This window comes from Amia ocellicauda, unplaced genomic scaffold (assembly GCF_036373705.1).
Source record: "Amia ocellicauda isolate fAmiCal2 unplaced genomic scaffold, fAmiCal2.hap1 HAP1_SCAFFOLD_167, whole genome shotgun sequence".
NCBI classification, from domain to species: Eukaryota; Metazoa; Chordata; class Actinopteri; order Amiiformes; family Amiidae; genus Amia; species Amia ocellicauda.
Window position 1 is genome coordinate 4,410 of NW_027102730.1, and position 22,246 is coordinate 26,655.

Sequence of the window (22,246 nt, forward strand, 5' to 3'; positions counted from 1 at the left end):
GGAAAAGAGTTTAAAATGAATATATATATATATATATATATATATATATATGAAAATGATTAAAAAAAAAACAATCCTGCAATACATTTATTTAATATTTGCAGTAATTATCTCACCGGTAACTGTGGTTCATCAAGGTCACTATCATCTGAAATTTGAAGTTTTTTGTTTGGTTTAGGTACTCTCTTCATTTTAGGAGAGGGCATTTTTGTTAGGTCATTAAGTTTTCTTCTTAGTTCGCCTTCTTTTCCTAAAATAAAAATAAAATAAATAAAACCCTGCATTATGTCCACAGATATTTGGGGATTATATTTATTTGTCATAAAAATACTGTGCTTTGACCATACAAATTAAGATGAACAGCCAACACTGAATCAAAACTGAAGTTAAATTATATCTGGTTTAATTTATTTTGTGATTTGGGGGATTTTATTGTAAAGCACAACACACAATAAATCGTTCTTACAAATGCCAGTCAAATATGACGAGTTTTTATCACCCTCACCACCACCTACCATGTTATGAGAGTATGTTAGAAGTACAACACATTAATAACTTAAACATTCATTTCAAATATACTGTGATTGTATATATCAAATAGCATGTAAAGACTTTAATGTTTTTTTTTTAAATAAACATTGTTACCAGTCATAATGATCTGCGCTTCATGGACAGGCCATCCACCTTTTGGAGGTTTGTTCGTGTCTCTCCACTCTGCTCTGAAGTTTCGAGTCGTCTCTTCGTCATCATCAGCAATGCTGAATAAATCAAAATTGCGAAAGCAAGCAGTGGGAATCACGCTGTAAGAGTCTTTGTCGACCCCGCTTTCCCACTTCACCAACGCGTGCATCACCGCCATACTACCTTCACCTTCTCGTCCGTTTTTTCTGCGCCTTTTTCCCCCGACAAGTCACGGCACAAAAAACAGTCCCGCTCTGCATTCTGGTACTTGGCGTTCTTAATAACACCAACAGGGTGTAATCGCATAGACCACTCGAGTATAAAGTACTACATATCCCATCAGTTACAGTTTTTTTTCATCTTCTGAAACTGCAATTTAGCACTTTCAACTGTTTCTTAGTGATTCCTAGAATTACTAACCGGTATTGTAGTCAATGTGTTTATAACCTTTTTTGTTTAACGATTTGTGTGTTATCCTATGGGATCCCATGGTCTTTGATTTGGTCACGGAAGTGATTTGTCTTTGATTTGTTGATCTAGAGTTGAATTTTAATTAGTTTTTCCCTTTTGTATAATTAGTGTAGTGCTACATTTAGTCTTTGTTTTTAAATAAATTTGACAATTTATATCTTTGGAATTGGTGTCTGCGTCCAATTATTACAGAAATTGAGTTCTACAAGACTCCAGGATTCGTGATAAGGTGATACTATGAATTCACTTCTTTAATTGAAATGTATAAGTGTACCTTACGCTACATATATGTATGTATGTATGTATGTATGTCCAATTGCTTTGACAATACAAATGAATTGAATTGAGAGAGAGAGAGAGACAGACAGACAGACTGACAAACAGAAAAACAGACAGACACAGACACACACACACACAGAGCCAGCCAGCCAGCCAGCCAGCTCAGCGATGACATCACGAGCCTCTCTCAGCTGACTGCTATGACATCACAGAGCACGTACATTCCGTTGCTTGCCGTCTGTCAACCACTCAGTCACTGCCAGCCAGACTGGCTGGCTGGCTGGATGGGGGGGCTGCTTGCTGCTGCTGCGTACCTTAGCAAGCTTATTTGCTTGACCGGCCTTCCTACTCCTCTGCCCACATGCCCACCTATGCCCGATCTGCTGTTCACCTGGATCACAGCTCCGCCCCAACAAGGCAGAGCCCCCCAAGAATGGTACAAACTCACCCACGATCCCCTCCACGGAAAGCTTTAGCAAAAGGCAAAAGCGTTATACGTAATGAAGAGGAACCCGAGTCCAAGACGCATCCGACCAGCCATACATATTTGTGTGTATTAAAGATCACATTTTCTTACATTTAGTTTTTCTGTACTTTATTACATCTTATTGTGATTTATAAAAGTATTGTTTCTTTTCCATATGTATGTATGTATGTGTGTGTGTGTGTGTGTGTGTGTGTGTGTGTGTCTGTCTCTGTGTGAAAGTTAGTGTGTGTGTCTGTACGTGTGTGTGCCTGTCTCTGTGTGATAGTGTGTGTGTGTGTGTGTGTGTGTGTGTATATGTCTCTCTGTGAAAGTGTGTGTGTGGGTGTGACAGTGTGTGTGAGTGTCTGTCTGTCTGTCTGTCATGTAACTCGCACATCTGTGAGGGCACCATTTTTGCAGAAGAGATGTACACATTTTGGAGCAACATATGCTGCCATCCAGACATCATCTTTTCCAGTGACGTCCCTGCATTTTCAAACAGATCACATTTTATTACACTTTGTTTATCTGTACTTTATTACATCTTATTGTGATTTATACTTGTAATGTTTCTTTTCCATATATATGTATGTACAGTGGGGGAAAAAAGTAATTGATCCCCTGCTGATTTTGTACGTTTGCCCACTGACAAAGAAATGATCAGTCTATAATTTTAATGGTAGGTGTATTTTAGCAGTGAGAGACAGAATAACAACAAGAAAATCCAGAAAAATGCATTTCAAAAAAGTTATAAAATTGATTTGCATGTTAATGAGGGAAATAAGTATTTGACCCATTTTCAATGCCCTGGCTTAGGGTTCTCACCCATGATTTGACGGTACATGGCCCCGTCCATCGTCCCTTTGATGCGGTGCAGTTGTCCTGTCCCCTTAGCAGAAAAACAGCCCCAAAGCATAATGTTTCCACCTCCATGTTTGATGGTGGGAATGGTGTTCTTGGGGTCATTCCTCCTCCTCCAAACACGGCGAGTTGAGTTGATGGCAAAGAGCTTGATTTTGGTCTCATCTGAGACCACTTTCACCCAGTTCTCCTCTGAATCATTCAGATGTTCATTGGCAAACTTCAGACGGGTCTGTACATGTGCTTTCTTGAGCAGGGGGACCTTGCGGGCGCTGCAGGATTTCAGTCCTTCACGGCATAGTGTGTTACCAATTGTTTTCTTGGTGACTATGGTCCCAGCTACCTTGAGATCATTAACAAGATCCTCCCATGTAGTTCTGGGCTGATTCCTCACCGTTCTCATGATCATTGAAACTCCACGAGGTGAGATCTTGCATGGAGCCCCAGACTGAGGGAGACTGACAGTTATTTTGTGTTTCTTCCATTTGCGAATAATCGCACCAACTGTTGTCACCTTCTCACCAAGCTGCTTGGTGATGGTCTTGTAGCCCATTCCAGTCTTGTGTAGGTCTACAATCTTGTCCCTGACATCCTTGGACAGCTCTTTGGCCATGGTGGAGAGTTTGGAATCTGATTGATTGATTGCTTCTGTGGACAAGTGTCTTTTATACAGGTAACGAGCTGAGATTAGGAGCACTCCCTTTAAGAGAGTGCTCCTAATCTCAGCTCGTTACCTGTATGAAAGACACCTGGGAGCCAGAAATCTTGCTGATTGATAGGGGATCAAATACTTATTTCCCTCATTAACATGCAAATCAATTTATAACTTTTTTGAAATGCGTTTTTCTGGATTTTCTTGTTGTTATTCTGTCTCTCACTGCTAAAATACACCTACCATTAAAATTATAGACTGATCATTTCTTTGTCAGTGGGCAAACGTACAAAATCAGCAGGGGATCAAATACTTTTTTCCCTCACTGTATGTATGTATGCATGTATGTATGTATGTAAGTGTGTGTGTGTCTGTCTCTGTGTGAAAGTGTGTGTGTGTGTCTGTCTGTGAAAGTGATTGTGTGTGAAAGTGTGTGTGTGCGTGTGTCTGTCTGTGAAAGTGTGTGTTTGTGTGTGTATGGGTGTGACAGTGTGTATGAGTGTCTGTCATGTAACTCGCACATCTGTGAGGGCACCATTTTTGCAGAAAGAGATGTACACATTTTGGAGCAACATATGCTGCCATCCAGACATCATCTTTTCCAGGGACGTACCTGCATTTTTCAGCAGGATAACGCCAAACCACATTCTGCCCAGATTTCAAGCGCATGGTTGCATAGGCAGAGAGTGCGGGTGCTAGCATGGCCTGCCTGCAGTCCTGACCTGTCGCCGAATTGAGAATGTGTGGCGCACTATGAAGTGCAAATTAAGACAACGAAGGCCCTGTGCAGTTGCGCAGCTGAGGAAATGCATAATGGATGAATGGGGGAAAATCCCGCTTGCTAAACTTAACCAAGTGGTGTCTTCAGTGCCCAAGTGCTTAATAAGTGTTATTAAAAGAAAAGGTGATGTTACATAGTGGTAAACAGTCGACTGTCCCAACTTTCTTGGTTTCTTTTCACTGCTAATGAGATGCTGTAGAGTGAGTTAGTTATATTGCTTTCAGGAGCTCTAATCGTATTGATGAGTTCATGCAGCATTTGTAATTGAATTTCAAAAAGAAATCTTTGCTGTCTGGCCTGTGTGTATGAGATGTACTCTGTCAATCTTTGGCTAACAACTGAAACATTGGTAGAACAGAAATGGCAACATAAAAAAGAAAAGTACATTTTAAAAGAGCACATTAAATAGGATGAATATACAGTTTTTTACAATCACTTTGTCACTAATTTCAGAACCTTGATGTCATTTTTCAAAACTCTAGACACAAAACTCAAAACGGTCATCACTTGTAACACAGGCTGTCCAATGTTCAAAACATTGCATTGTGCATTCATATCTTTATAGAAACCTAGCACTTGCAGACTTGTTGGTTCAAATAACTCATTTATCATGAAATACCATAGTAACATAGTAACACAGAAGATACCGATAGTTTCACTGTGTAGTTGTTCGTACAATCATTAAATATTGTAGTACAAAATATGTGATACATGTTTCATTATGGTACTACACATAAATACATCACTGTAAAAGGACTAGTAGAGAGAATACTACAGACACAGTGGAATCATTGAACAAAATCTGAAATGTATTGATGCAATACAATCAAATCACACCATAGGTTTCTTTGAATCCATGCAAAAATAATTAGCTACAAAAACGAACAAAACTACAGTAAAATGTCAATTGCAGTGTTCCTCACCTGGCTTAGTGTAAAAAGCAAAACAAAGGATTGATTACTGTACTTCTAAATTTCCATCAGCCCTGTGTTCAGGTTCAGGTTCTCACAACCATTTTTCACAAGAGGCATCTTGAAACTGAACATACCTGAACATACTCAGTCATCAGCTGCTTCACTCTGTCTGCATTTCTTTCAAAAGGCACACTATACTCTGTGCTACACATTGGTATGCAGTATACAGTCATTTGACAATTGAGAGTAGCCTAATGTTTAGTGCATGCTGAAGACTTGCCGCTTCTCAGTACGGACATTTCTGATGATTGAGGCCACAGTTGATCCTGAGTTGATTCTGAGGTTTGATTGAATCATTGTAGCTGCCTCAGTCATGGTCATGCCATGATTTACAACATGTTCTACAACTATTTCTCGGATTTCACTGGACACTATTTGCTGTTGCTGCCGCTGTCTGGTCCGTGGCCTTGTCCTCTACCACGTTCCCCCAACACCTCTCAAATGAGGCCCATGGCTGCCTCTCTGGTGAGGCCTAAGCCCTCCTCTATGACGAGGCCCACGACCACCTCTCAGAAGGGGTGCATGTCCCCTTCCATTCCTTTGACCACCACGTCTTCCTCCTCCCACTGCTTGACCTCTATTGTGACCTGGATGACCTGCCGGCTCCATGTTATCACTGTGTTGCTCGGGTGGATAGCACTCATTTCACTCGATACTCGTACCACAATGTGAAATCAATCATCAATAACCAGTTGGCAGTATTGGAATAGCAATTACAAGGGCCTGCATACATACAGTAATGTCAAATCTGATGTGGAAGAACAATCATCTTCAACCAGGTTGGAGCGTTAGTTGCAATGCCTTTAATACACGCAGCGTGGAGAGGAACAGTGACTCAAGAAGATCCCAAAGTCGCTCTGCCTTCATTTTAACAGTCAGAGCTTTTATACACAAAAATCAAAGAGCTGGTTATAATCAGAAAGTCATTACTATGTTATCTTAAAAGTTAGCTAAGCAGAATTTATATCATTATAGGACAGAGTTCATAGATCAACACATGGATTAGGGAGCAGACACTTCAATCATACTGTTTGACATTGTCTCCAAGATTCTCATCGTAAATAACAAGCAGAAATCAAACTACCTTCTGGCTTGACCTTATCTTTCTTAAGTATACAAGAGAGAAAAACAGGTATTAGAGAAAGAATTTCTAACTTTCCTTCCACACTGAAAACATGGTGTGGAAAAGTGCTACATGATGATGAATGATGATGAAATATTACATCCATAGATAATGTAGTTCAACTGGTTCATGCTCCTCGGTTATTGGTGTCAATGGATCTCATTATCCTGAAACTTTCATGATCGAAACATGGAATACTGTTCGTCAGTTTCCATAAAACTATGAATTAAGAGTAATGCAACAGTCACTTATCATTTTGAGCAGCTGTATCAATTGATAGTTAGATCTTTGTAATGAAATGAATAGACAGTGATCTCAGATGTAATGTGTGAATTGCATTTTGAAATGGTAATACTTTGACGTTAAGTTGTATCATTTTAGTTCAATGAACAAATGATCTGAGGTTGATGTGTATTGTATCCAAGCAATTGAAAAATGTGCATTTTGATCATCGGGTGTGAGTTTAGTGTCTAGAGTTTTGAAAAATGACATCAAGGTTCTGAAATGAGTGCCAAAGTGATTGTAAAAAAGTGTAATATCAGGGGACAGTGGCTGTTACTGATCTGGCCTTCCGTGGCCTCTGTATTAATGTAACAGGTCACATTGTATGTGTACACTGATACTTGATAGTATAATATAGTACAAGTAAAAAACATACATAGGTATCATAGAAGTATTTTGCAGAAATGATTAAGGATACTTATCAAAATGGAGAGGAAATGCTAAATCCAGTCTCCCCAGGCTGAGCTTCTATTGCTACACCTGCTAAGTGGCTGCTGGCCCCACTATATGGATAGAGCCACACCAAGTACAAGAGTCTCCCCATTGCTATTTATATCTCCCTATCCAGTCTTCTATACGTGTCAGGTATACAAGTGTGTGTGTGTGTGTGTGTGTGTGTGTCTGTCTGTCTGTCTGTCTGTGAAAGTGTGTGTGTGTGTGTGTGTGTGTGTGAAAGTGTGTGTGAGTGTCTGTCTGTCTGTCTGTCATGTAACTTGCACATCTGTTAGGGCACCATTAATGCAGAGATGTACACATATTGTTTATTTTCCATATATATGTATGTATGTATGTATGTATGTATGCATGTCCAATTGCTTTGACAATACAAATGCACTGAATTGAGACAGAGAGAGAGAGAGAGAGAGAGAGAGAGAGAGAGAGGTGCTAAGGCACATTTGTAACATAAATTAGGGAACATTTGAAACATGCTTAGGGAACATTCATAAGAACATAAGAACATAAGAAAGTTTACAAACGAGAGGAGGCCATTCGACCCATCATGCTCGTTTGGTGTCCATTAATATCTAAGTGATCCATGGATCCTATCCAGTCTATTTTTAAATGTTCCCAAACTTTCAGCTTCTACCACTTTCCATCTTGAATGCCTTGAAGCCCAATTTCCATTTGTTGTCCCCTGGTGCGTGTGTCCCTGCTGATCTGGAAAAGCTCCTCTGGTTTGAGGAACCTTTCATGATTTTGAAGACTTGGATCAAGTCCCCACGTAATCTCCTCTGTTCCAGGGTGAAAAGGTTCAGTTCCCTCAGTCTCTCCGAGTAGGACTTTCCCTTCAGACCTGGAATAAGTCTGGTTGCTCTCCTCTGAACTGTCTCTAAAGCAGCAATATCCTTCTTGAAGTGTGGTGCCCAGAACTGTACACAGTATTCCAGATGAGGTCTAGCGCATTGTACAGTCTTAACATTACTTAAATTCTACACTTTTGACGATATACCCTAGCATTCTGTATGCCTTTTGTATTGCTTCCCCACATTGTTTGGATGGAGAAAGTGAATCCACATAGATTCCTAGGTCTTTCTCATGCATTACTTCATCTAGATCTGTACCTCCCATAGTGTAATTATAGTGGACATTTTTGTTTTACTGCATGTATTACCTTGCACTTGTCCACATTGAATTTCATTTGCCAGGTGTCAGCCCACAACTGAATTTATCTAAGTTCCTCTGAATAGCATGTGCTGCCAAGATTGTATCTGCTAAGCCACCTATTTTAGTATCATCTGCAAATTTGACAAGGTTGCTAAGTATCCCAGAGTCCAGATCATTAATATAGATTAGAAAAAGCAAAGGCCCTAGTACTGATCCCTGTGGAACTCCACTAACAACCTCACTCCAGTTAGAAGTGACTCCTCTAATCTGTTTCCTATACATCAACCAGTTCATAATCCATCTACTTACATGACCCTGAATGCCTACAGCTTCCAATTTGAGGATCAGTCTTTGGTGTGGAACCTTATCAAAAGCTTTTTGGAAATCTAAGTATATCATATCATATGCTTTCACGTGATCTACAGCTGCAGTTGCATGTTCAAAAAAATGTATTAAGTTAGTAAGACATGATCTGCCTCGTCTAAACCCATGTTGACTATCTCCAAGAATATGGTTTTCATTGAGATGCTCCTCTATTTTCTGTCTAATCATTTTTTCCAACATTTTACAGGTGATGCAGGTGAGACTGATTGGTCTGTAATTTCCTGGCTCAGTTTTGTCCCCTTTCTTGTGGATTGGTATGAAATTTGCTGTCTTCCAGTCAGTGGGAACATCCCCTGTTCTAAGTGTCATTTGAAATAATCGAGTTAACGGCCTATACATAATTTCCCTCATTTCTTTAAGTACTGTTGGAAATATCCCATCTGGCCCAGGTGATTTGTTTGATTTTAATTCTGCTAGTCCCTTTAGTACCTCCTCCTCATTTATCCTGATCTCTCTTAGGGTTTGACTGGATTGATTGTCAACCTGTGGCATGTCATCTGTTTTTTCTTTTGTAAAAACCTCTGTGAAATACTCATTTAGAATATTTGCCACATCTTGTTCATTTTCCAAGATACCTCCATTTTTGCCCTTTATCTGTTTCACCTCCTCCTTAATTGACCGCTTGCTGTTGTAATTTTGAAAAAAGCTCATTGCATTGGTTGTAGCTCCAAGAGCTATGTTTCTTTCTATTTCCCTCTTTGCTTTCCTGATCCCTTTCTTAAGATCTCTTTGCAGCTCAACATATTCTATGTATTTTGTTTCATCACCATCCCTTTTGTATGTGCTATACAACATTTTCTTCCTCTTTATATTTTTTTGCATGCCTCTGGTTTGTATGTATGTATGTATGTATGTATGTATGTATGTATGTGTGGAAGGAAAGTTAGAAATTCTTTTCTCACAACTGTTTTTCTCTCTTGTATACTTAAGAAAGATAAGGTCAAGCTAGAAGGTCAGGAGGCCATAAGGTAGTTTGATTTCTCTTTGTTATTTACAATGAGAACCTTGGAGACAATGTCAAACAGAATGACCTACGTGCCTGTTCACTAATACCATGTATAGACCTATGAACTCTGTTCGATAATGATATATGTTCTGCTTAGTTAGCCTTTAAGATAACATAGTAATGACTTTCTAGCATGTATGTATGCATGTATATATATATATATATATATATATATGTATGAATGTATGTATGTCCAATTGCTTTTGACAATACAAATGAATTGAGAGGGAGAGAGAGAGAGAGAGAGAGAGACAGACAGACAGACTGACAAACAGAAAAACAGACACACACACAAACACACACACACACAGAGCCAGCCAGCCCGCCAGCCAGCCAGCCAGCCAGCCAGCTCAGCGATGACATCACGAGCCTCTCTCAGCTGACTGCTATGACATCACAGAGCACGTACATTCCGTTGCTTGCCGTCTGTCAACCACTCAGTCACTGCCAGCCAGACTGGCTGGCTGGCTGGATGTGGGGGCTGCTTGCTGCTGCTGCGTACCTTAGCAAGCTTATTTGCTTGACCGGCCTTCCTACTCCTCTGCCCACATGCCCACCTATGCCTCTACTCCAAGATACTTATACAATAGAAAAACTATGGTAATAATAATATAGCCCAAGACAAAAAATATTAATCTTTCTAGACTGTATTAAAGTTCAGCACTTTGGAAAAATAGAATTATTTTGTATTTCAATAAAACAAAAATTATTACTGGTATCCACACACCCAACCAATGTAAATGTCACGGACGGTGTTAATTAGCTCCTTAATCACCATTACTTATTATATTTATATTTCACTTCACTTTATGCAATATGGCTTGTGTATTTTGTTTGGTTCTATATTGCCATTATTTTGTGTGTTGATTATCTTTCACTTTATTGTTTAATTTGTTATTCACTTAGTATTATTTTGATTGTTTGCACGCGTGCCTTATTATTTTTGTTTCTTCTTTCTTTCACAACTCACCTGGGTCCACCTGCACTCTTCACACGCGTCCCCACTTAATCACCCTGCCCTGGGAGAGGAGAGGATTATCTGCTGTAGTCCACTTTCCAATGTGGGAGGTCTCTGCGGCTCATATCTCATTCAATTATTTATTCATTTATCCTACATCAAGTTTATTTATTTTCCCACGTTTCATTCAATCACCATCAGAAGCTCTCTGTGCTAAAAGTGGCAGCACATTTGTCTCACACACATCAAACTCACCTTTTCCTGCTTCCCAAGCCTTATCAACTTACTCAGACCCTCGTCAACTTACTCAAACCCTCTTCAACTTTGGTTAACATTGCTCTGCATTCTAACAGCTATTCTTTCTCCTATTCTTAATTTCTTACAAGAAATGTATTCAGGTTTTTTTATCAATATGTTTTATTTATATTTATACAGATGTCACTCCATTATTCGTTTATTGAAGTCATATATGTACCTAACAAAATATTAGCCAATAGGCCATTGATCTCAATAATGATTCCCATAATCCTAGGACACCTTCTCTTTTACTCTTCCTTTCCATTCTTACTTTTCTCCTGTAAAGCATTTTATATTACTTGAGCTTACTTATTCTATAGTTGTAATCTTATACTTCTGCGGTATCTTACCCTTTTCCTACATCACTCATCTTAAAACCATGGTCTACTTTGACTTTCATTTCAGGTATTATATGCTAGGCACCAATAACCAAACATTTTCTGAAAGACTGTAACATGTCACCAGACTGTTTACATTCTCCTGCTTTCACAGGCTGTCAGGGCTGCACCAGGCTCTCTTCTAGCCTTTCGTTTCCTTGAATTTGACTTTTGACAGAGCTTGTCCATAACATGATGTTTAACAAACAAATTCTGGTTCTTCTTGTGGAGACACCATGACTATTTATGTATTACTATTATTATCCATCTGTTTATTCAATGTATATTTTGGATTACTTTTCTTATAATAGTCTTTCTTTCTGATTTCTGATGCTTGAGGCACTCTGTATAGAGCCAAAGATCCTCATGAATATGATAAATCTGTTGTTACATTTTTAAATATAATTCTAAAATGATTGCCAAAACATAGACATTTACCTTATATCACCTTCAAACTATACATATTCATAAACACACAAAGCACATACACATTGATATCTAAAGATAATTCAGATATCCGATCTGTGGCATGTTTTATTGACCCTGCAGTGTCTCAAACAGCCCTTATAACTTATTATTTAAGCTTATGATTATTTAGAATAAAATGTCAAATAATCCCACTCGATTATTTCATTATTTCACTATCTCAGTTTTCTTGATCCATTGTGAAAAAGTTCTGTTATTTCCTCCTCATCTGTAGAGGCTACATTAGCCCACTCCCCGGTCTGATATTCTCGTAGTAACTGTATCCAAATGTTGGGCGGACATTTAGCCTTCACGATGATGTGTACATCGTGCGGGTGAAGGAGGTGAATAACCATCTTTTCATCTAGAATATCCCAAAAAGTTGTGTTACCCTGGTTTGGTTTTAATTTTGGGAGGGACACCCATATCATTTCTTTTTCTCCTGGGGAGAAGGGGACATGGGTTTTAGTCGTATAGACTATTGATTGACCTTCCTCTTTACTCTGTCTAGTTTTGACTTGCATGGGTGCAGCTGGGACCGTTTTCAGAGCGGTCAGATCTGGATACAATGTATTATTATAACCAAAATCAGTGATTGATTTATATTCCGGATTATATGGGGGAGGAGCGCTAGCAAAACCTCCTTTTTCATATTCCCATGCTTTGCGATCTAAATCATCCCAATCGGGCCTGTCGTCCTCGGAGTGATCTGTGTCGCGACGCGCTGCTAACACGGCAGCACATCGCGCACCTACACCTTCACCTTTTCTGACCACTTTTCTTGCCCTTCTAATTTGCCTTGTAGTTCTATTAATTCTATCGTATTTTTCACAACTTCTTCTCTCAATTCACATTACTGTTTATGATGATCTTCCATTTCTGTTATTTTCTTTTCTTGATTCTCACCAACCTGACACAATATCACAATTCCTTTCTCTGTCTTATCTGGTTGTTGTTGCTTCCACCAGTCCCGGTGCTCCTTCGGAGACCAGTCTTTCTCCCAACTTCCTTCCAACATTTTCTTCTCTACATTCTGTTTTTTTATTTCTCAAAAAACCAATAATGCTGGTGTCACTCACTGTGACGATTTATCTGAAATATTACATTATTATATATTATTTTATGTATATATATTATAATAAAAACAAACACTCCAGTAAGGTACGGACACCCGTACATGACACTGGCTAAGGTAAGGGAACCCATAAACAACCATAAGCACCCCCGGACCTAGGACAGACTGTAACTTGCTAACTTGCTAACTTGCTAACTGTTTTGTTTGCTTCACATCGTTTGCTGCTAGTTGCATGCCAAACGAGTTCGTTCTGTCCAAAATATAAGCTTTTTTCTTCTAATAAACTCAATAAAAATACAGTGCACTAGCAACTATTTCCCTTTCAAAAGTTGTAGTCCCGTTTCAGTTAAAACAAAATGTGTTCTTCAAACAAAGAAAATACTTGTGTTTCTTTTCCCTCTTTACCTGCTCTTATCACAAAGCTTCTCAACACAATCTCAGGTGCAGGTGCACTCTGCGCTATCCTTTGCCCGAGCTTTGTCCAGGAAAACTCACTGTAGCCATCTTAGTTCAACACGGGCTCTCCTTACCTGCGAGTCACACGGGTCCAGTTCACTTTGCAAGTGAACAGTCTCTTCTCAGAAACAATAAGGAAACTTGGAAAGAAACACAATCCCAGGTCGGTGTTAAAAAAAAGTTCTTTGTTTTCATATTAAAAGAAAACATTTGTATTTTCTCTGCACACTTCACAGCTCCAATTAGCACACTCAACTAATCCCTGCCCCCCTCAGAACCGTCACTAAAGAAAGGTACTCACAGTCATTTTAAATATGACATCCTGTAGTGTTTCATTTCAAAATATGATCTTATTATCACTTGAACCAAATAAATCCTTTGACCCACTAATACCAAATTACAGTTATGGGGGCCACAGATGTGATTTGAAAATACGATCTTCCATGTCTTTCTGTTGTGTTTTGACCTGGGGATCTGTAATTGTCCAAGTGGCTACTGCACATGTACTTATTTAATATTAAATGTGTTATTTAATTAGGCTTGGTTCTGGTGAGCATGTACAAGACGTCAGCTTTTTAAATAACTGTGTGTATTGGATCATACACATTTTAGAAATACTCTCTCAAACTTCCCGCATTGGTACCTCACCAGGGAGGTAGAAAACAGCAATAGCATTGAAAAAGTGTGATTGTAGTTCTGCTCTTCTGCAATATATTTCTACAATATCTTTAACATCTTCTTTAACATTGTTTTAAAGGCTGGGACCAATATGGTGGAATATCTCCAACACACGGACATTGAGAGACTCGACCCCTTTGTGCTGCTGCTCAGAGACCAACTCTCAGTTGTCTCTGAGTAGGCTATGGATCAACTTCCTTTCCTAATATGAAGGAGACCATGGATACAAAACCTATGAAAAACAGGTGATTATTGTTATTCTTCTCATTATAAACTACTTAATACATCTCTCCCATAAAGTACAACAGGATAGTGGTGACGTCATTCAGGATTGGATTGCCATTGGTCAAAAGCCCTCTGAGAGAAATTGTGTGGCGACACTCCACACTCTTAGAAGAAATTGTTCTGCACAGAACCATAAAGGGTTCCTCGAGTAATCGCTCTGGTGGATCCCTTTATGGTTCTATGTAGAACCCCTTCAAAGGGGTTACATGAAGAACCCCCAAACATAGCGTTCTACACAGAACCATTCGTTTTAAAATGTTATATATAGAACCCATTCAAAAGGGGGACACGTGCTATACCTGAATTTGTTTTCCAAATACAATCTTTAAAAAATGTATGAGTTCATATATACAAACACACATACACAACGTAGAAATCGCACTACTAGTGAAGTAACTTCATTTACATTATATGCCACAACTCCTCAATTTGGAACGCAAAAACAAGACATCTGATGTAAAAGTGTAAACTAATTACGAACAGCACTTTTGATTTTTATCTTCAATTCAGGGGCTACTTATTCGAACAGTAAACTGTATTCTCTCTTCAGAGTGACTGGAATGTTTTTGCCTACATTCAACTTAAATATGAAAGTTTCCAAAAACGGCATAGTTTTCTTTAAGGCTATTCAATGCCAAACACAAAATTCTCTCTGCTTTCAGTGCTTGTCCTTCAGCACAATTACACAGGTTCATGATGTTCTCATTTCAATACATTGTTTTCTTATTTAAACTATTTGACTTTGAGCTTACATTGAGAATAAAATCACTTTTGCAAGTAAAACCTGGCCAAGAAAGGAAGCAGCACTACAATAAAACAATACACAGAATACAAAGCAGTTCCTTCAAAAGTGAAAGTGATAAAGAGTGATGTCTGTCAGTAAATTACGTTGAGATACATATTGGTTATTTTGAATTAGGAGTCCAACTTCAATAACTTCTATTAACAAGCCAAAATACAGATCAGAATTACGGGTAATTGAAAATAATATGTAGCGTCTAGGTAAGCTTGGATGTGTTCAGAGAAACACTAAAAACGGACCTTCCTCACACCCGTCTTGTTGAGGTGGACGTGGTCATACAGGTGATGTGGCTGGATGTCTCAGTGGTGTGCCAGGTGGACGTTGGGGAGGAGGGCACATCTTCGGGATACTTCTGCGTTGATGGCCTGGATGATGTGCAGGGGCACGTCTGTGCGGGGCAGCAGTGTGGAGATGGTGATTTTGGCAGTTTGGAATTCCTCTGTGGCTTTCTTTGCCACCTGTCTCAGGGCTGAGGCCACATCGCCCCTGCGGGCACTCAGGTCGTTAGTGCCGGTGTGGATGAGGATGTGTTTGACCTGGCACAGCCTCCTCTTGGAGAGCAGCTCCAGGGCTCTCTGTGCTGTCGGGCACCAAAGCTTTTTCACTTTTCGCCCAGGGAAGAGGCGCCTCTCATCCAGGAACTTCCCATTGGAGTCGCTCAGAATGACCACCTCTGTGTTGACCTGCCACTCCGGGTTTTGCGTCGGGAGTGGTGGGGGCAGCGGGTGTGTTTTAGGGGAGTGGCGTTTCAGGGGTTTGTGTATTAGTGGCAGGTCTGGTGATAGTGGGGGTGTCAGGAGTGGTGGGGAGTGTGGGTGGATCAGTGGGTGCGTCAGTGGGTGCGTCAGGGGTTGTAGGTGTTGTGGGGTCAGTGCAGTGCAGTCTCTGTGCTCCTCTCTTAGCTTCTCCAGCTGGCTCTGCAGGCTCCTCAGCTGGCTGTGCTGGGGTGTCCTGGTCAGCTCCTCCCTCGCTCTGTGCAGCTCCGTCCTCAGGGTTTGGCTCTGCTCCTCCTGGTCTCTTACTGCTGCTCTCAGCTTATGGATCTCAGCCTTGTGGTGCATCTTTAGTCCCTGAACTCCGCAAACTTCAGCTCCAGCACTGATAGGCATTCCTTTAGTGTTTTAATGTTGCTGGAGAGTTTTGGGGAGACAGGGGGGCAGTCTGTGGGAGATGGGGCACTGTCTGGCTCCGTGTGGCTGGGGGCAGACTGCAGGGTGGCCGGCTCTGGCTCGTGTTTCTCTACCTCAGTCTGCTGCTTTGAGGTGTGGAAGCCGAGAGATAATTGGTCCAGGCTGCTCTCGCTGTCCTGCACCATGATGGTCCCGTTGTGGTATACATTAAAAGTGAGCATCACACTGTCTGTGTCTTTCTCTACCAGCACTGAGATCTGCCTGCCTCTGCTAATGCCCCTCTTGTTGTTATTGGGGTATGTCTGGCACAGGGTTTTGTGAAAGGCGGTGTAGAACAGTAGATTGTTCTTGACCCTGTTTTCTCCTTTACCGGTGTAGTCTAGGATGAGGGTCTCAGGAGATGCTCTCATCACAGCTTGTTTGTAGTCCTTCTTAGCCTGTGCAGAGCGAATGTCTTCAGGGTATCGGATTTCAAAAGGCAGCTCTGCAGTCAGACTGCTGTTCGATAGATTTCTATCAGTCTCAGTGGCAGTTGGGCTCTCTCCTACTGTCACTCTATTCAAATTGGAGCTCTGCATTTTCATTGGCTGAGTCAACTACTGAGAATGCTTATTTATTTTATTAATACATATTTTTTTGTTTAATTATTTGTCTCTATAGGTGAAAGGTCTTACCTCCAATTCTTGTCTTCAGCTTTTCTTTTCTGACTTTTCTTCCTGAACTGTCTCTCTGCTTTCTTCTTTTTGTGTTTCTCTTAAAATTATTATTTTTTGAATACTTTTTCTTCTGAATTTCTATTCCATGTCTTCTGTGTATGTTTATAGTGCTATATATTCATTTGTAAATGACAAATTAAATCCGCTTATGTATAAAAACAAATGTTTTTTAGGAGCTCATATTCCTCTCTCTCTCTCTCTCTCTCTCTTTCTCTCTCTCCGTCTCAATTCAATTCATTTGTATTGTCAAAGCAATTGGACATACATACATATACATACATACATACATACATACATACATACATCTACACGGAAAATAAATAATAGAATTATGAATCACAATAAGATGTAATGAAGTACAGAAAATGAAAATGTAAAAAAATGTGATCTTTAATACATACAAATAAAGAAAATAGGTTTACTATTTCCAGATTCCTTTTTTGAAATACAATGACATGCATAACAAACAAGTATTTACATTATATTTACAGCCGGTGCTCGTGTGTCACTGTGTCCCTCAGGCTGTGGTAGGCGCTGACATATTGGGCAGCCAGGGTGGCTGTGTGTCCCTCCCCCAGGAGGACTGGCGTTTTTCTTTTTTCTCAGTTTTGTCACAGGTTGGGTGGGCATCCATTATGTTGTTATAGAATTTGTCCCTTATTTTGGGCTAAAGCTTTCCGTGGAGGGGAACGTGGATCAGTTTGTACCATTTTTGGGAGAATCTGCCTTGTTGGGGCGGAGCTGTGACCAGGTGAACAGCAGATCGGGCATAGGTGGGCATGTGGGCAGAGGAGTTGGAAGGCCGGTCAAGCAAATAAGCTTGCTAAGGTACGCAGCAGCAGCAAGCATCCCCCACATCCAGCCAGCCAGCCAGTCTGGCTGGCGGTGACTGAGTGGTTGTCAGACGGCAAGCAACGGAATGTACGTGCTCTGTGATGTCATAGCAGTCAGCTGAGAGAGGCTCGTGATGTCATCGCTGAGCTGGCTGGCTGGCTGGCTCTGTGTGTGTGTGTGTATGTCTGTGTGTGTGTGTGTGTGTCTGTTTGTCTGTTTTTCAGTCTGTCTGTCTCTCTCTCTCTCTCTCTCTCTCTCTCTCTCTCCCTCTCAATTCAATTCATTTGTATTGTCAAAGCAATTGGACATACATACATTCATACATACATATATATATATATATATATACATACATACATGCATACATGCTAGAAAGTCATTACTATGTTATCTTAAAGGCTAACTAAGCAGAACATATATCATTATAGAACAGAGTCCATAGGTCTACACATGGTTTTAGGGAACAGGCACGTAGGTCATACCGTTTGACATTGTTTCCAAGGTTCTCATCGTAAATAACAAACAGAAATCAAACTAGCTTCTGGCCTGACCTTCTAGCTTGACTCTATCTTTCCGCCTTATATACTTGGTGAATAATTGAGGAAGTAGCACCAAGTGACCACATTAGGCTGCCTGAGGGTTTCTGGGGAGTGTAGTTGTCTAGGGTCGGTTTTCTTCCCTAGAGTGCAGACCTTGCAGCAGACCTGGCCTGACATGTCTGCCATGTATGACCCTGCCCCTTGGTTTGTCCCACATCCTCCCCCCCAGCTGCGACCCCATAGGTCGAGCGACAGCCGCAAAAAAGCATGCACCCGGGACAGCCCATCAACATTCCCCATGGCCTTCCCTGGCCTGTGCTGCAGGGTGAAATGAAAATGTTGGAGACTCAAAAACCACCTCATCACACGGGCATTCCTGTCTTTCGAACGATGCATCCAAGTGAGGGGGGCATGGTCAGTGATCAGGGTGAAGTGCCTGCCCAACAAATAGTATCGAAGACTGTCCAAAGCCCACTTCACTGCCAAACATTCTTCTTCAACTACCAAATAATTTATTTCATTGGATTCCAACTTTCTGCTAAGGAACAACACCGGGTGTTCGTGATCACCCATTCTTTGGGACAAAACCACTCCGATCCCCACCTCAGAGGCGTCCGTCTGGACTATAAATTCTTTCTGAAAGTCAGGTACCATTAAAACGGGGTTGCGGCAGAGCGCCTCCTGTAGGCTCCGGAAAGCCCGGTTTGCTGTATCACCCCATCTAACCATATTGGGTTCTGTAGCCTTAGTCATATCAGTCAGAGGGGCCGCTAAGGTAGCATAGTTGGGAATAAACCTCCGGTAATACCCAGTTAACCCTAAAAATGCCCTAACCTGCTTTTTATTGACAGGCCTAGGCCAAGAGTTTATGGCTTCAACCTTGGATATTTGGGGTTTCACCATACCCCTCCCTACTGTATAGCCCAAGTATTTGGCCTCTTCCAACCCCAAATTGCATTTGGTTGGATTAGCCATCAGGCCTGCTGCATGTATTGAATCCAATACCGCTTGGAGCTGAGACAAATGTGATTCCCAATCTGGACTGTGAATGACCACATCATCTAAATATGCTGCCGCATACGTCCTGTGTGGTCTAAGTATGTGGTCCATCAACCTTTGAAAGGTGGCAGGAGCACCATGCAGGCCAAAGGGCATCACTGTGTAGTGAAACAGACCATCTGGGGTTGCAAAGGCTGTTTTTTCTTTGGCACCCGGGGTCAAGGGAATCTGCCAGTAGCCCTTGGCTAAGTCAATAGTTGAAATATAGCGAGCATTCCCAATATTCTCTAACAATTCATCTACTCGGGGCATTGGGTATGCATCAAACTTTGAAATTTCATTAACCTTTCTAAAATCATTACAGAATCTCCAGGAGCCATCAGGTTTGGAAACCATGACTATAGGGCTGGACCACTCACTGTGGGATTCTTCAATAACCCCTGCCTCCAGCATTTCCTTAACCTCATTTCTAATAGTGTTCCTGCGAGCTTCTGGTACCCTGTAAGGCCTCATATTTACCTTCTTTCCTGGGAGAGACACAATGTTGTGAGAGACTAAATGGGTACGCCCCGGTATGCCTGAGAAAACTTCCCTATTACGTATTATCAAGTCGTTCACCTCCTTCAACTGGTCAGGTGACAAGGCAGCTGCAATATTCACCTTCGGTGTCCCTAGTGGCTGAGGGGGGTAAGTCAACATCAACACTTCCCTGTCCTTCCAGGCTTTTATTAAGTTGACATGATATATTTGTTCTGGGGGTCGGCGGCCGGGTTGCTGAACCTTATAGTTCACTTCCCGTATTCGCTCTATAATCTCATAAGGTCCCATCCACGTAGCCAGAAATTTACATTCTACAGTGGGAACCAACACCAACACCCTATCACCAGGCTGGAACACCCTCAGTGTAGCCTGACGATTATAGGCGAATTGTTGGTGTTCCTGTGCCTGCCTTAGGTGCTCTCTCACAATGGGAGTGACTGTGGCTATTCTCTCTTGCATAGCATTGATGTGCTCGACTACACTCCGGAAAGGAGTGGAATCGTGTTCCCACGTTTCACGGGCTATGTCTAATATCCCCCTGGGGTGCCTCCCATATAACAGTTCAAAAGGCGAAAAGCCCAGGGAAGCCTGTGGGACTTCCCTAATGGCAGACATCAAGTAGGGCAGCATGAATTCCCAATTTTTCCCATCCTTATCGATTACCTTTCTTAGCATGGACTTCAGGGTCCTATTAAATCTCTCAACCAACCCATCTGTTTGTGGGTGGTAGACTGATGTTCTCAACTGCTTAACCTGCAACAATTTACACAGATCGGTCATAACCTTAGACATAAAGGGTGTGCCCTGATCTGTTAATATCTCCCTCGGTATCCCCACCCTACTACACATCAACATTAGCTCTTTTGCAATACCTTTTGAAGCCATGGTCCGCAGTGGAATGGCTTCTGGGTACCTGGTGGCATAATCCAAAATAACCAGTATATACTGATGCCCTCTGGCTGATTTCGGGAGAGGTCCCACCACATCCATAGCTATCCTAGCAAAGGGGGTCTCTATGATGGGCAAAGGGACCAGTGGGCTTCTGAAGGCTGGTTTAGGAGCATGTAGTTGACATTCAGGACATGAGCTACAATGTTCTGTCACGTCTGCATGTACGCCTGGCCAGTAAAACCTCCTCAGGAGTCTATCCTTGGTTTTGTCCATCCCCAGATGTCCCCCCAGGATATGCCCATGTGCCAGATTGAGAACTGTTCGTCTGAATGGGGTGGGAACTAGCAATTGCTCCACAATGTCCACCCCTATCTTATTTACACGGTACAATAGGTCATTTTTTACCATAAAATAAGGATAAGCTGTTGGCGGGTCTGCAGTAGTCATAGGGGTCCCATTTACTACCTTCACATTTTCTTTAGCATAGTGTAGAGTGAGATCTCGCACCTGTGCGCTGCCAAAATCAGTGGGGAGTCCCTCTAACACTGACACTTCTACATTGTCAGCTTCAGGGGTCTCTATGAATGGATTCTCACCCACCCTGCTAGTGCTGGGTTCCTCACCCTCCATAGGGTCATCTACGTCACTACATTCCACCCCTATGTTTTCAGTTTAATTTTCCCCAACCAAAACCTTCACTGTCGACTCAACTGGAACCAGGTCTACTTTTAGCTCTAGTTGTGGGATCGAGGCAACTTCTGGCTTACAGTTTTCAGTGTGCATTTCCAATTTACTATGTTTTCTATCTAGTTTTCCAAAATTAGGAAAATATCGTCCCAGTATCACATCATATGGCATGTTGGGTACCACACCGACTTCGTAATCTAGTTTCCCGGCCTCTGTCTGTATGTTTACAAGGGCTGTGGGATAGGGGCGTGTGTCACCATGTGTGCATGTGATACTGAGCTCCTGATGTCTATCCAGCTTGTTGGTCGCTACTAATTTTTCTGTGACCAGTGTAACCATACTGCCAGAGTCGAGTAGAGCAGCCACTTCTTTCTCATCGACTATCACTGTACACATGTGTTTTGGATTAGGTACTCCGCCTATGAAAACATCCGTCCCAACAGGGCAGGCATAAAATACCGGTTTCTCTTTCCCCATATCACACACATTACATTGCATTGGTTCCTCTCTACCTGGGCAGTGGGCCGCAATATGTCCTACTTTGTCACAATTGTAGCAGACAATTGGTTGTGATGGTGACCCCCTATAACCCTTAGTCTCGGCTTTAGGCCCCACCTTTGCCCCCCCCAGTCTTGCTCTTTTCTTCCAACCCAGCGCGTCATGTTTCCCAGAGTACTTTGGAACCATCTTACCCGGTCCGCTGGTTCGTCATGGCCTGGGGAACGAGTTTTTAACCTCCGGTACATGCTCTGCTGCTCCGGCTGTATAGAACCGCTCTACACTGGCCACCAAGGTGTCAGCGGACAGCACCTCATTCTGGCCAACCCAGCGTCGAACGTCCTTGGGCAAACAGCGTTGGTAGTTGTCAAGGACTATGGCCTCCACCACCTCGGCTGATGAATGGACCTCTGGCTGTAGCCATTTCCTGGCCAGATGGATCAGATCAAACATC

The 22,246-nt window shown here is 41.6% G+C and overlaps 1 non-coding gene across 1 annotated transcript; it reads right to left on the minus strand.

Moving 5' to 3' along the window:
* Positions 1-1,836: 1,836 nt before the first annotated feature.
* Positions 1,837-1,951, minus strand: LOC136723597 (U5 spliceosomal RNA). Its single transcript, XR_010806725.1, has one exon. It is a non-coding gene; the product is annotated as a U5 spliceosomal RNA (small nuclear RNA).
* Between the last annotated feature and the right edge of the window lie 20,295 nt (positions 1,952-22,246).